This window comes from Xiphophorus maculatus, chromosome 2, assembly GCF_002775205.1.
Source record: "Xiphophorus maculatus strain JP 163 A chromosome 2, X_maculatus-5.0-male, whole genome shotgun sequence".
Classification (NCBI taxonomy): Eukaryota; Metazoa; Chordata; class Actinopteri; order Cyprinodontiformes; family Poeciliidae; genus Xiphophorus; species Xiphophorus maculatus.
The window spans coordinates 29658723-29671686 of NC_036444.1; the positions used below are offsets into that span (position 1 = coordinate 29658723).

Consider the following 12964-nt stretch of genomic DNA (forward strand, 5'->3'; position numbering starts at 1 on the left):
TCCCCCTCACTTTGGCTTCGTCTTTGTTGAAAAAGTGGATAAATAATAGTTTGGAATCTGTTGTACTTTTTATGAAATTGAGATTGCATATTATTTAGAACCTGGTTATTATATATTAGCATGTAAAGCTGTATGTGACTGGAAAAAATCTATAATGATATGCAAAAAGAAATTAAATATATATATAGTCCAGTTAGTATAACAGTCCAGTTATACAATACTTTTTCGACGGGCTGTTTTTGATCCAAAAAGGAATTTCGAGTGTCTTTTATGAGTAATCAAAGGCAACAGAAGCCTACACTAACAGGCCAGCATTTCAAACCTCGAAAAAGATATATATATATACACATATATACATACATACATACACACATACATACATAAATAAATAAATAAGTGGGGAAAAAAACTATTTCCAAGCACTGTTTAGGTGAAATCACTCAATTAGGTTTATTCATATATTGTGCACAATACAGAGAGCTTGTAGGACAATCGGTAATGAAGCAGGTCTGGATGAAAAGCTCTGTCAGGCAGAGACAACACATGAGTTTTATACAAAGGGATAAGGGATCCTAAGCATGGGAAACAGACTGGTTCCCATGCAGCTGGGGAAAACAACGTCCAACCTTGTACATGTAACCAAAATAGTTTTAACTTGGTGGGGATATACTGGAACTTAGAATAAACATATAGCAATACAACTAGCAGGTGTAACCTTATAGTAATTTTTCTACATATATACATATATATATATAGAGAGAGAGAGATATATAGATATCTCTCTCTCTCTCTCTATATATATATATATATATATATATATATATATATATATATATATATATATATATATATATATATATATAATCCTTATTATATATGGCCTAAATCATCTGTTGTCAAGAAAGAGGTGGTAATTTTGGCAAAAACAATCTTAGCATATTTGGCAAAAAATGGCATAGTCGTTATTTTATGAAGGTGACAAAATATATTTTTGAAATATTTAGATCTGGAATTTTTAAAGGAAAAAAAGCAGGAATAATGTCAGAATGACATAAAATTCAAAAAGCGAGTCCAAAGTGACCTTTTAAAGAAAAAATAAAATAAAATAAATATAAATAAATAATTACAACAATGGTAAAATAGCGACATCTTGAGGCAGTGAGCGCTATTGAACCAATGTGAAAGCCCCGCGGCTGTCTGGTAACTGTTAGCTGACGTTAGCAGTGTAGCTCACTTTGCAGACACGTATACACACAGTTTAGACACATGTTGGAGTTACGCTGGGAGAAATGCTAAATCCGAATAAGGAATTCACCGGCTTTCCCACTCTCACGAATTAAGGTTAGCTCTCACACGCTGCTATTCTAATGTCTGTCCTATTAGAGTCATTCTACGTGCCTTCGTTTTTCCTCGCTTTAGTGTAAGTTTTTACGCTTTCCAAACAGGAGGGAATTGATATTAGCTGTTAGCTAGCCGGGTAAGGTAAGGTAAGGGGCGTCTTTTTAGCCAGGTAGAAGTTATATTTCCTCACGCGCGCAAAAATGTGGATTGCATACGGAGGAAGTTTCCTGTATAAACTCTCTTTCGTGCCCGGTGCTGTTAGCGAGCCCCATGCAGCAGAGCTGTGCATTGTTTTAAATGGTCCCCGTCATGTTTCAGGGCAACACTCTGTGTTCACTGTAAAAATGGACTTATTATTTCGCCCACCTGTCTGTTTCCTCTTTTGAAAAGGAATGAACTCACGTTCAGGTCGTTTAAATGAAGCGCACGTCAGAATAAAGATTCCAGCTTTTCCACCTCTTGTCCCCTGTGGACTGGTCGGGTTTGACCTGGAAGTGCTGGTTCCAGCGTTGGCATGACTGGTCGTCTTGCTGTCCCAGCAGCTGAGGATGGCTCTCCTGTGACCGTGTGCCGAGCATGGAAGAATGTGTTCCTTTTAGAAAGCCAGCTAGCTGGAGCAGGAGAGCCCGCAAGCACAAATTGACTTCCCGCGGTGTTGAATTTTCTTTGTGTGAGTGAACAAATTGTTGACTTGAAATCTTGAACAATTTCGGTTTTTGTAAGAGGTAAAATGTGGCGCGCGCCGGCTGCACTTACCTTGTCACTTCCTGAAGGGATAATGGTGCTTCTTCTGCTCTTTTCTGAAACAATCCGTGGAAGATCCCAAACATTATTTAAAAAGGGTATAAATCATTTTAACCATGACATCATCTAGTAAATGTTAATTAAACACAGATATTATTTTCTTTTTTCAAACCTGATACCTCGTTTACGTAGTTTTACTGTTTTGTGAGAAGAAGTTTCATTACAAAAAAAATCTTGTTGGTTGAACGGAAATAATTTATTTAAATCTTAATTTTAAATGAGAAAGTTTTCATCAGAAACTCTTAAAAGGCTAATAAAAAGCATAGAGTGACTTACCTAAGGATATTCAACTGGAGGTATTGGAGGTTTATGGTAGAGGAGCACAATTCCCTTAATTGTGGGCTGACTGACAGACCCACCCACTGGGTTACACTGTTGCCAACTTACAACTTTTCAGACAAAAAAAAATTGGTAAAGCCAAAATCGGAATTGGCAGGCGAGGCACCGATTGCCAGAAAGCTGCCATCGGTGTATTAACAACATTCAAATATGTTATTTGATGATCCACAATTATACCTTGTTCACCCAGCTCAGGAATTCTCAGAGGTTTGTTGTACAATCGCTCCATCCTCGAAAAAGAACAGTTCAGATAAAGCAGCTAAAAGAAGCGTGTCAAAACATGGATTCATGATTTTCAGATCATAAAAAATTATGAGAAGCTAAAGAAAACAAAAAATCTGTTAAAATTATGTGTGCTTTATTATCTCCTGGGCCCACAATGGAGTTTTGAATTGATTTTTGTCTTTTCATTAAGTTTTGTGCTTTTACCTGTTCAGATTTTACTAATAGTTGATGATTTTGTTTAGGTCTATAATGGATGCCACTGAAACTCATAGAAAACAGTCATTTAGCTCTCTAATCAGTAGCAAAGATTTATACTTCATCAGTTTAATACAGTGAGGGTGAATTAAAATCACAATTAAATCTGCTGAAACATGGCTGTATTTTTACCTTTGTGCTATGTGAATGGCAGACTCTGATAGACACCTTGAATTGAGCCAATCAGAAGAATCCAACTGATAGCCTTCTCTCACTTCCCCTTCCTCTGCGACATTGTTTCTGGTCGTTTCTTCCCTTTTGGTGGTTTATCAGAAGTGGAACTGTGTGGGATTCCCCTTGACAATGTTTAGGACTTTATCTAATCCCACAAATGTTTCATTTAATTTAAACTGGGATGTTTTTGTCTGCTAGGGAGTTTTCTGTTCCAGGTGATTGGACCGAAGTGTTTTCGTTGCTCTTCTTGTCACAAAGCTGTCATTGGCTCGCAGCCTTGTGGGCGTGGGTGTGTGTGTGTGTGCGTGTGTGTGTGTGTGTGCGCTGTTCTCATACACACTTGCAAACTTTGCAGCAGCAGCAGAACCATTCTCCCGTGTCCTCAGCAGGCGGACAGGGAAAGTGTTCAATCCCTTAAGTAATAATATTCCTGCCAGGGAGCAGTAGCTCTGCTTCCATGCCATATTTATGTACTTTGAAGTGACTAAAACTGTTTTTTTTTTCCGTTTGAATTGATTTAAAGAAAAAAAGAAAGCAATATTCAGCCATGATGGAAAGTGATTGTGTTTAAAATATGAGTAGTTAAATATATATTTTTTAGTACTTTTTATAATAATAAAAAAATCTCACAGCCAGAGAGTTTAGGTGATAAATTATAAAGATGTTTTTTCTTCTTGCATAATAAAATTATTGCTTTTATTGTTGTTGTTTATAAAAATATTTTTCCTGCGGAACACTGAAAATGAAGACAAAGTAGTTTCCCCTAATGAACCGTCCCAATTGGTTACCAAGCAGAGATCAGTGATCAACTCTTTATTCTTTCTTGCAAGAAACGGAACAGCAAGCAAACATATCCAGTGTGTGATGAGTCTGGTCTGCTGTACCCAGACAGAGTCACTACGTACTAATCACAAAGTTTCTCAGCAGGAGCCTGGGAACTCTGGTTTCCAGCATTGTAACGCTTCATTGGGCAGACCCAACCTTGAACATAGCGGAGTCTCATGTTTACTTTCTGTGGTTCCTCCTTTAGTTCCAGCAGGGTGAAAACACAATGAGGCTCACATGAATGTGAAGACCTAAAGTAAACGCCTTTTTTGGGTTACAATCAAAAAATCAGAAGCTATGGTCTAAAATTCCACTAACAAGCACTTTGTGACTGCTGTATAAATACATTTTTCTTACTTACTAACTAGTAAATCTCCTGGATTAGCTTTCTTTTTTTTTTTTCTTTCTCAGCAACCATCAAGGATTTTCCGAGTGAGCTCGGTGACGCAACACACCCAGCCACAGCCCTGGTTCACCGCAAATCCAGAGCAGACTGGTCACAAGTCTTTATTTAGAAGCTGAGCAGCAGCAGTGTGCTGGTAATGTGATCTCAGCGAGAAATGCCTGCTCTACTGTACCTGCCCAGCTTGGTCCAGGCACAAGTCTCTTACCTTCTCCATTCATATCTGCTGAGGACGGCCACATGCCTGAGCTCGGATCATTTCTTCCAGTTTTTTTTTTTTAACTTTTTTTTTTTGAATCACCTACTCAGGGTTCTTCAAAGCTAACACTGACGCTGTCACAGCTGGCTGTGGAATACGTGACCCACGGAGTTTGTGAAAGCTTGTGAAGCTAGCAAACACTTGAGGTTGCTAAGGGTTACCTGAAGAACCCTCTGAAGGTGAACTAAAGTTATGATTCAAAATTCATCTCACCTAATCTGACCAGTTTTATTTCAAACAGGGAGAACTTATGACTATTTATTTTGTTAAATGGATCAGTTTTGGACATACACCTCAACGCAACAGTGTTGAGTTAAAAGTGTGTGTGGTTTTTTTTTTAGGTAGACGGGAGAAGAATAGCTTTTAGGTTTTACATAGAAATAGTAATGGTGAATTACATTAATAAGTTATGGAGAAATTTAATGTACAAAAATAGTAATTTCATAATCTCTAAAAACACATTTTAAAGGATAAACTCTTTGTTTTTCCCACTGACTGGAAATATAAAGAAGCAAAGGCATTCTTTGTGTCACTGATACTAGAATTTTTAGCATTAGTCAAATTAATTACACTTTAATTTTCAATTACCATGGGTTATTAAAATAGTAAATTATTAATTACTTTAATTCTTTTCCACCACATTCTTCAGACTGGAGAAAGACTGGATGTAAAACATCTATCCTGGTGGATAAAACCTAACTTCTTACTAGAGCTGTTTTAATATTCATTATTTCAAGCATTTAATGATTCTATTGATTTAAGTGATTCTTCATTTAACGTTTATATTTAGTGGCAGCAAATCATTTATGATGTAAAAGCCTTTCTGAGTTTGTAAGTCAGCAGTTGGGATGTGGCCGTCGTGCGAGGCTGACGCCTGCGTTCAGAGGCAGGTGGCTATTTCCCCTCCCCGTCACTTCTCCCTGTTTTGCATACAAACACGGTTTAATGGATGGTATTTCCAGTGGCCTGCATTTAAATGCAGTTAGTATTTGACTGCCTGCACATATTTGAATCAATGCAAACTCTGTCATGAAATGAACAAGAATCTGTCGGATAACAGACGCTCTCCAGGTGTGTTCTTTTGTTCATTTATTACAACTAGGATTTTTTAATACCAGTAATAGTTTACTGATATGTTGTTTTCTTTTTAATTGCTCTACACTTTTTCAGTACTCCTGCAACAGCATTGGATTGCTTTACTTAGTTTGACCCTTACATTATTTACTTACTGTAGTTTTATTGTAAGTGTAGTTTGTTTTTCTTTCTTTTTCAAATCTTGGCTTAAGATAAAACCAAGTCATCCATCAGGTTGTGTTGTGGAAAATTCAAATCCCTCTGACCCTCAATCGCACCATTGCACTTCAGTGGTTATTGATGGCAACAGACCAAAGCACAAAAACATCAATAATATTGATATTTGTCACTTTGATAGTGCACATAAAACCAAACACCTGCCACTGTACAACATTAAGGACCATTGGTTGTATTAGCAGCCTAAAAGAATAATCTCAGGTTATTTTTGAAATTATAGGCACTATACTACTTAGGCATTAAACACATGTAGTGCGTTAGGAGTTCAGCAGATACTTACATGTGAAGCCGACATTATGTACCTCCACAAAGGTCAACTTTGGCCGTCAACTACAGCCTCCTTTTGCTCTGCCATTAAGGTTGCTAACCAACAACCAGGTCACATCTACACGTGTGCGTTAACAATAGTCATCCCATTGTTATATCCAACTTAGTGACTTTGTACTAAATTGGTTTTTAAAAAAAAATTGGAGTCAGTAGGTCAAGTTTTTTAAAGATTAGTAATCGGCCAGAACGCTGCAATCAGTACGCCCCTAATTGGAACATCCCACCAACTTACATTTTTAACCCAGTGGTTAAAGTTTTGATTTAATCTCAGTCTATCCTATACTTGGACAATAACTAGACAATAACCTTGTGCAAAGTAACAGTGCTTACAGCACTAGAAGAAAAAAACAACAAACTATAATATGATATTTTCTTTATTCTTTAATCTGTTAATTAATATCGTATCCTGAGAACAAGTGAGGAAAGTATTTTCCTTCTCCCTAGTTATAAGTCTGCACACATTTGTGGGGTTTTTGGTGGTCACTTTAAATTTGAATTCTTCCACCACATTAATCCTGATTTCTCATCTGTTTATGGAAAAATAAATCCCTGATCTCAAAAATAATCCAGGTTCCCTTTGGGTCCACGTCCAACTTCTCTGTAAACGGAAATTTATCTGATTGAAGGTGCAGCGCAGCAAACATCCACGCAGTAGGAGAAAGGACATGTCCATAGCTGTGTGATTGTTGTAACCGACAAAAGAATACTGCATATATTTGATAAACTACACATCAATTACTTCAGAAATACAACTCACTACATACCAGGACAACCATTGACAACTGTTCTCTTCCTACTTTGTGCTTTTTCTCAGCAAGCATCTCTTTGGAAATGATAATTGGTCCTTAACGGGACCAAGAATCTGATAAGTAAAATAGAGCGAATATTGCTAACTTTACAGTATTGATCCCTCAGAAATCCTGTAGAGGATCTCTGACCTCTTTCCTGATCAGCTGTTGTGGCAACATTCTACTCTGTCCTGCAGGTTCCTGGTCAGGCCTCCAATAATAAGACCATCCGTCACCTTCTCATATTTCCTCTCGCAGAAGGATGGCCAGGCTCCTCTCCTGCTTATTTTTAGTTGCCTAGCAACCAGTGAAGGATGTCAGGGTGGTACTTTATGATGGAAGTGGGGGCAGGGTGAGGTGTACATTGTTCAGGGATGAAATGCTCCTGAATGCTGTCCTACCGATGAAAAGCTATAATGCATTCATTTAAGGTCAGCATTGTGGCTTTTCTTTTTTAACCTCATTCACCTGGCAGCACTTACAGTTTTTAAGGATTTACATCCTGATTGTGTTAGAAATTATAAAAGGCCCAGTCACCGCTAAGCAAAAGCCTGCGTGTATTTTGAAACATCCTTGCTTTAGAAAGAGGGTTTGCTTTTCGGTCTGTCGCAATAAGCAGTAATTCATGAAATAATTCGCATAATAAATTAAAGCAAGCTCAATAATTTCCTTTTAAATGATTCGTAGTTTTTTGTTTTTCTCTTTTTTCCCTTTTTCTACCAAAGACTTGATGAAAAAAGTCCAGAAACATGGATAGAAACACGGTTAGTGTTGTAGTATTAGCTTTTAGCGATACCACAGCTAGCAGGTTTCATCCATCATTGCTTTTTTCCTGTCAGTCTGCCTCATTGGGACGTTATCTCTGAGCAATGCTGTGTTTGCAGTTTATTGATCCATCCATCCATCCATCTTCTTCCGCTTATCCGAGGTCGGGTCGCGGGGGTAGCAGCTTCAGAAGGGAGGCCCAGACTTCCCTCTCCCCGTCCACTTCTTCCTGCTCTTCCGGGGGAATCCCGAGGCGTTCCCAGGCCAGCCGAGAGACATAGTCCCTCCAGCATGTCCTGGGTCTTCCCCGGGGCCTCCTCCCGGTGGGACGTGCCCGGAACACCTCACCAGGGAGGCGTCCAGGAGGCATCCTGACCAGATGCCCGAGCCACCTCAACTGGCTCCTCTCGATGTGAAGGAGCAGCGGCTCTACTCTGAGTCCCTCCCGGATGACTGAGCTTCTCACCCTATCTCTAAGGGAGATAGGGTGACACCCTACGGAGAAAACCCATTTCGGCCGCTTGTATCCGCGATCTCGTTCTTTCGGTCACGACCCAAAGCTCATGACCATAGATGAGGGTGGGAACGTAGATCGACCGGTAAATCGAGAGCTTCGCTTTTTGGCTCAGCTCTTTCTTCACCACGACGGACCGGTACAACGCCCGCTTAACGGCAGACGCTGCACCAATCCGCCTGTCGACCTCCCGCTCCCTTCTTCCCCCATTCGTGAACAAGATCCCGAGATACTTAAACTCCTCCACTTGGGGCAGGACACCCCTCCTGACCTGGAGAAGGCACTCTACCCTTTTCCGGCTCAAGACCATGGCCTCGGATTTGGAGGCACTGATCCCCATCCCGGCCGCTTCACACTCGGCTGCGAACCGCTCCAGCGAGAGCTGCAGATCACGATCTGATGAAGCCAAAAGGACCACATCGTCTGCAAAAAGCAGAGATGAGATCCTAAGGCCACCAAATCGGATCCCCTCAACACCTTGGCTGCGCCTAGAAATTCTGTCCATGAAAGTGATGAACAGAATCGGTGACAGAGGGCAGCCCTGGCGGAGTCCAACTCTCACCGGAAACGAGCCCGACTTACTGCCGGCAATGCGGACCAGACTCTGACACCGGTCATACAGGGACCTGACAGCCCGTATCAAAGGGCCCGGTACCCCATACTCCCGGAGAACCCCCCACAGAGCTCCCCGAGGGACACGGTCGAACGCCTTCTCCAAGTCCACAAAACACATGTAGACTGGTTGGGCGAACTCCCATGCACCCTCCAGGACCCTGCTGAGGGTGTAGAGCTGGTCCAGTGTTCCACGACCAGGACGAAAACCACACTGCTCTTCCTGAATCCGAGGTTCGACTATCCGACGGACCCTCCTCTCCAGTACCCCCGAATAGACCTTGCCAGGGAGGCTTAAGAGTGTGACCCCTCTATAATTGGAGCACACCCTCCGGTCCCCCTTTTTGAACAGGGGGACCACCACCCCAGTCTGCCAATCCAGGGGAACTGCCCCCGATGTCCATGCGATATTGCAGAGTCGCGTCAACCAACACAACCCTACAACATCCAGAGCCTTAAGGAACTCCGGGCGGATCTCATCCACCCCCGGGGCCTTGCCACCGAGGAGCTTTTTAACCACCTCGGCGACCTCGTCCCCAGAGATTGGAGAGCCCAACCCAGAGTCCCCAGGCTCCGCTTCCTCAGTGGAAGGCATGTTGGTGGGATTGAGGAGGTCTTCGAAGTACTCTGCCCACCGGCCCACAACGTCCCGAGTAGAGGTCAGCAGCACACCATCCCCACTATAAACAGTGTTGGTGCTGCACCGCTTCCCCCCCCTGAGACGCCGGATGGTGGACCAGAATCGCCTCGAAGCCGTACGGAAGTCTTTCTCCATGGCCTCTCCAAACTCCTCCCACGCCCGAGTTTTTGCCTCAGCAACCGCCCGAGCCGCATGCCGCTTCGCTCGCCGGTACCCATCAGCTGCTTCTGGAGTCCCACAGGCCAAAAAGGCCCGATAGGACTCCTTCTTCAGCCTGACGGCATCCCTCACCGACGGTGTCCACCAACGGGTTCAAGGGTTGCCGCCGCGACAGGCACCGACAACCTTGCGGCCACAGCTCCGATCGGCCGCCTCGACAATGGAGGCACGGAACATGGTCCACTCAGACTCCATGTCCCCCACCTCCCCCGGGCAGTGTTCGAAGTTTTGCCGGAGATGGGAGTTAAAGCTCCGTCTCACAGGGGATTCCGCCAGACGTTCCCAGCAGACCCTCACAACACGTTTGGGCCTTGCAGGTCTGACCGGCTTTCGCCCCCACCACCGGAGCCAACTCACCACCAGGTAGTGGTCAGTGGACAGCTCCGCACCTCTTTTCACCCGAGTGTCCAAGACATACGGCCGCAGATCCGACGAAACGATGACAAAGTCGATCATCGAACTGCGGCCTAGGGTGTCCTGGTGCCAAGTGCACATATGGACACCCTTATGCTTGAACATGGGGTTCGTTATGGACAATCCATGGCGAGCACAGAAGTCCATCAACAGAACACCACTCGAGTTCAGGTCGGGCGGGCCGTTCCTCCCAACCACGCCCCTCCAGGTCTAACTGTCGTCGCCCACGTGAGCGTTGAAGTCCCCCAGCAGAACAAGGGAGTCCCCAGGAGGAGCACTCTCCAGTACCCCCTCTAAGGACTCCAAAAAGGGTGGGTAATCTGAACTGTCGTTCGGCCCGTAAGCACAAACGACAGTCAGAACCCGTCCCCCCACCCGTAGGCGGAGGGATGCTACCCTCTCGTTCACCGGGGTAAACCCCAACGTACAGGCGCCGAGATGGGGAGCAACAAGTATGCCCACTCCTGCCCGACGTCTCTCACCCTGGGCAACTCCAGAGTGGAAGTATGTCCAGCCCCTCTCAAGGAGACTGGTTCCAGAACCAGAGCCATGCGTTGAGGTGAGACCGACTATTTCTAGCCGGAACCTCTCGACCTCACGCACTAGCTCCGGCTCCTTCCCCACCAGAGAGGTGACATTCCACGTCCCAAGAGCCAGTTTCTGCAACCGAGGATCGGACCGCCAGGGTCCCCTCCCTTGGCCGCCACCCATCACATAGTGCACCCGACCCCTTTGGCCCCTCCCACGGGTGGTGGGCCCATGGGAGGGGGGGCCCATGTTTCCTCTTCGGGCTGAGCCCGGCCGGGCTCCATGGGTAAAAGCCCGGCCACCAGACGCTCGCCATCGTGCCCCCCCTCCAGGCCTGGCTCCAGAGTGGGGCTCCGGTGACCCGCGTCCGGGCGAGGGAACACCATGTCCAAGGTTTTCCTTCGTCATTGGGGTCTTCGGGCTGCGCTTTGTCTGGTCCCTCGCCTAGGACCTGTCTGCCTTGGGTGACCCTACCAGGGGCCAGTTTATTGATTTTGACACAAATTAATATCTTTGACTCATTTAATTTTCTGTTGGATTATTTTAACTACCCTAGATGAAAATAAGTATATTTTTCAAATAGCTGGTTAGACTACTTATTGTTTGGGGTTTACGTTATTGAGGACTGTAACTGTATGTGTCAAGTGAAATATATTTCCTCTTTATTTGCTGTACTGTGAGAAAATTCAAATTTCCCTCCTAACATATTTAACCTGTGTTGGCCATCTTGTTACAGCTGATCACCTAAAACTATAATAAGAAGAGAACATTTGTTGCCATCCAAAAAACTGAGACTGCAGCATCCTAAAAACCATCAGTGAGTAGATTAAATATAACACTGATTAAATATAACAATTTAAAGCTGCTGAGTTTTCATGCCTGAGTTTTCTATGCCACTGATTTTTTGTGACGTTAATGTAGTACAGGACTGGAAAAAGCGTTAAAATGACCCCTTATTGGATCATCACTTTTTATTAGGCCTGTCACGAAAATAAAAAATTTTGGTGGACGATAAATTGTTCCAGAAGTTATTGCGATAAACAATAAATTGATTTTGAGACCATTCTTTAGTAATTTAATATTAATAGCAAAAATAATAATACAAGAACACATTCTAAGAGATCAGTAAACTTTACATTCTAATGAACATTTAACACTGACACTGGAAGATATTTTAAATATCCAAAATAAATAAACAAAACAACCAATAAAATGAATTTTAAAGTATTTGTATACAATATTGTCCTTTAAAAAAAGGTTTAGTTGAGACCAAAGCACCTGACTGACAAAGTCAAGTTTTAACTTTAAAAAACTCTGATATGCCTTTATACAGGAAGTAAACCCATTTTTTGTCTTAAGCTCAAGTGACAGAAATAACCGAAGAAGAAAAATGGTGGACTGCTTTAAAGCAAATGTGCATTTCGGTGCATGGAGTCAAATTATGGAACAGTTTGGATGAGGATTTAAAAAGTACCCTACTTTAAACCAATTCAAAATACTTTATAAGAAAACACTTGAGTTAATACTGGGGAGAATGATATGTTTGTAAGTTATATTCTTAATTTTATACATGCGGCCATGAAAAGATTTATTTTGTAATTATTGAGAAAGGGGCAGGTTTTTATAAGGTTTGTCTTCTTCCTGCTCCCTTTCACTCATGTAGATGAAGTGTTACAATGTTTTTGTACATTGACGATGAAATGTGTTTTGTTGAGTGAATAAACTTATTGATTATTTTATTACTATCACAAACAATCTATTTATCAAATCAAATCTCAGTTTCTTCACAGTATCTTAGAGCTGTGACTTTCTCAAAGTGGAAAATTCTCAAAGTGCAGTATAAATGTAAAAAAATCCTGGTATTCTTATTGTAAATTGTTCTTTTTAGTTTGGTACACGCATTAACTTTAGCTGTTTAGTTTAGTTTATTTCCACTTCTATATAATGTGTAATGTGATGTGCTTTGTCTTTCTGCCTCAGGAACAAATTGTTCACTTGCTGCCATAAATCCCACCCACATCTACAGTATGTATCATTGGAACAAGATAATCACTGTTTTCAACTTCATGTTCGAAATGTTACAATGGGCTGCTTGACACACACTGGACATAAAAATAAAATTAAAAAAGTGGACTACATTATACTGAAAACTGAAACGGAGCGTCAGATGTGTCTTTACAGTGCAGCAAGAATACATGAGGGTTCTCCAGTTTGTTCCAGA

The 12964-nt window shown here is 42.4% G+C and overlaps 1 protein-coding gene across 5 annotated transcripts in view; it reads left to right on the forward strand.

Annotated features, from left to right (window-relative positions):
* The first annotated feature begins 1173 nt into the window (after window positions 1-1173).
* The window catches only part of st7 (suppression of tumorigenicity 7), a 60194-nt gene continuing 48403 nt past the window's right edge, over window positions 1174-12964 (forward strand). For 3 of the 5 annotated variants that reach the window (XM_023350547.1, XM_023350554.1, XM_023350578.1), the window contains exon 1: window positions 1174-1341. The gene's annotated coding sequence lies outside the window, so the exon portion shown is untranslated. The remainder of the gene's footprint in view (window positions 1342-12964) is intronic. The other 2 variants (XM_023350564.1, XM_023350572.1) reach the window with 1 other exon arrangement.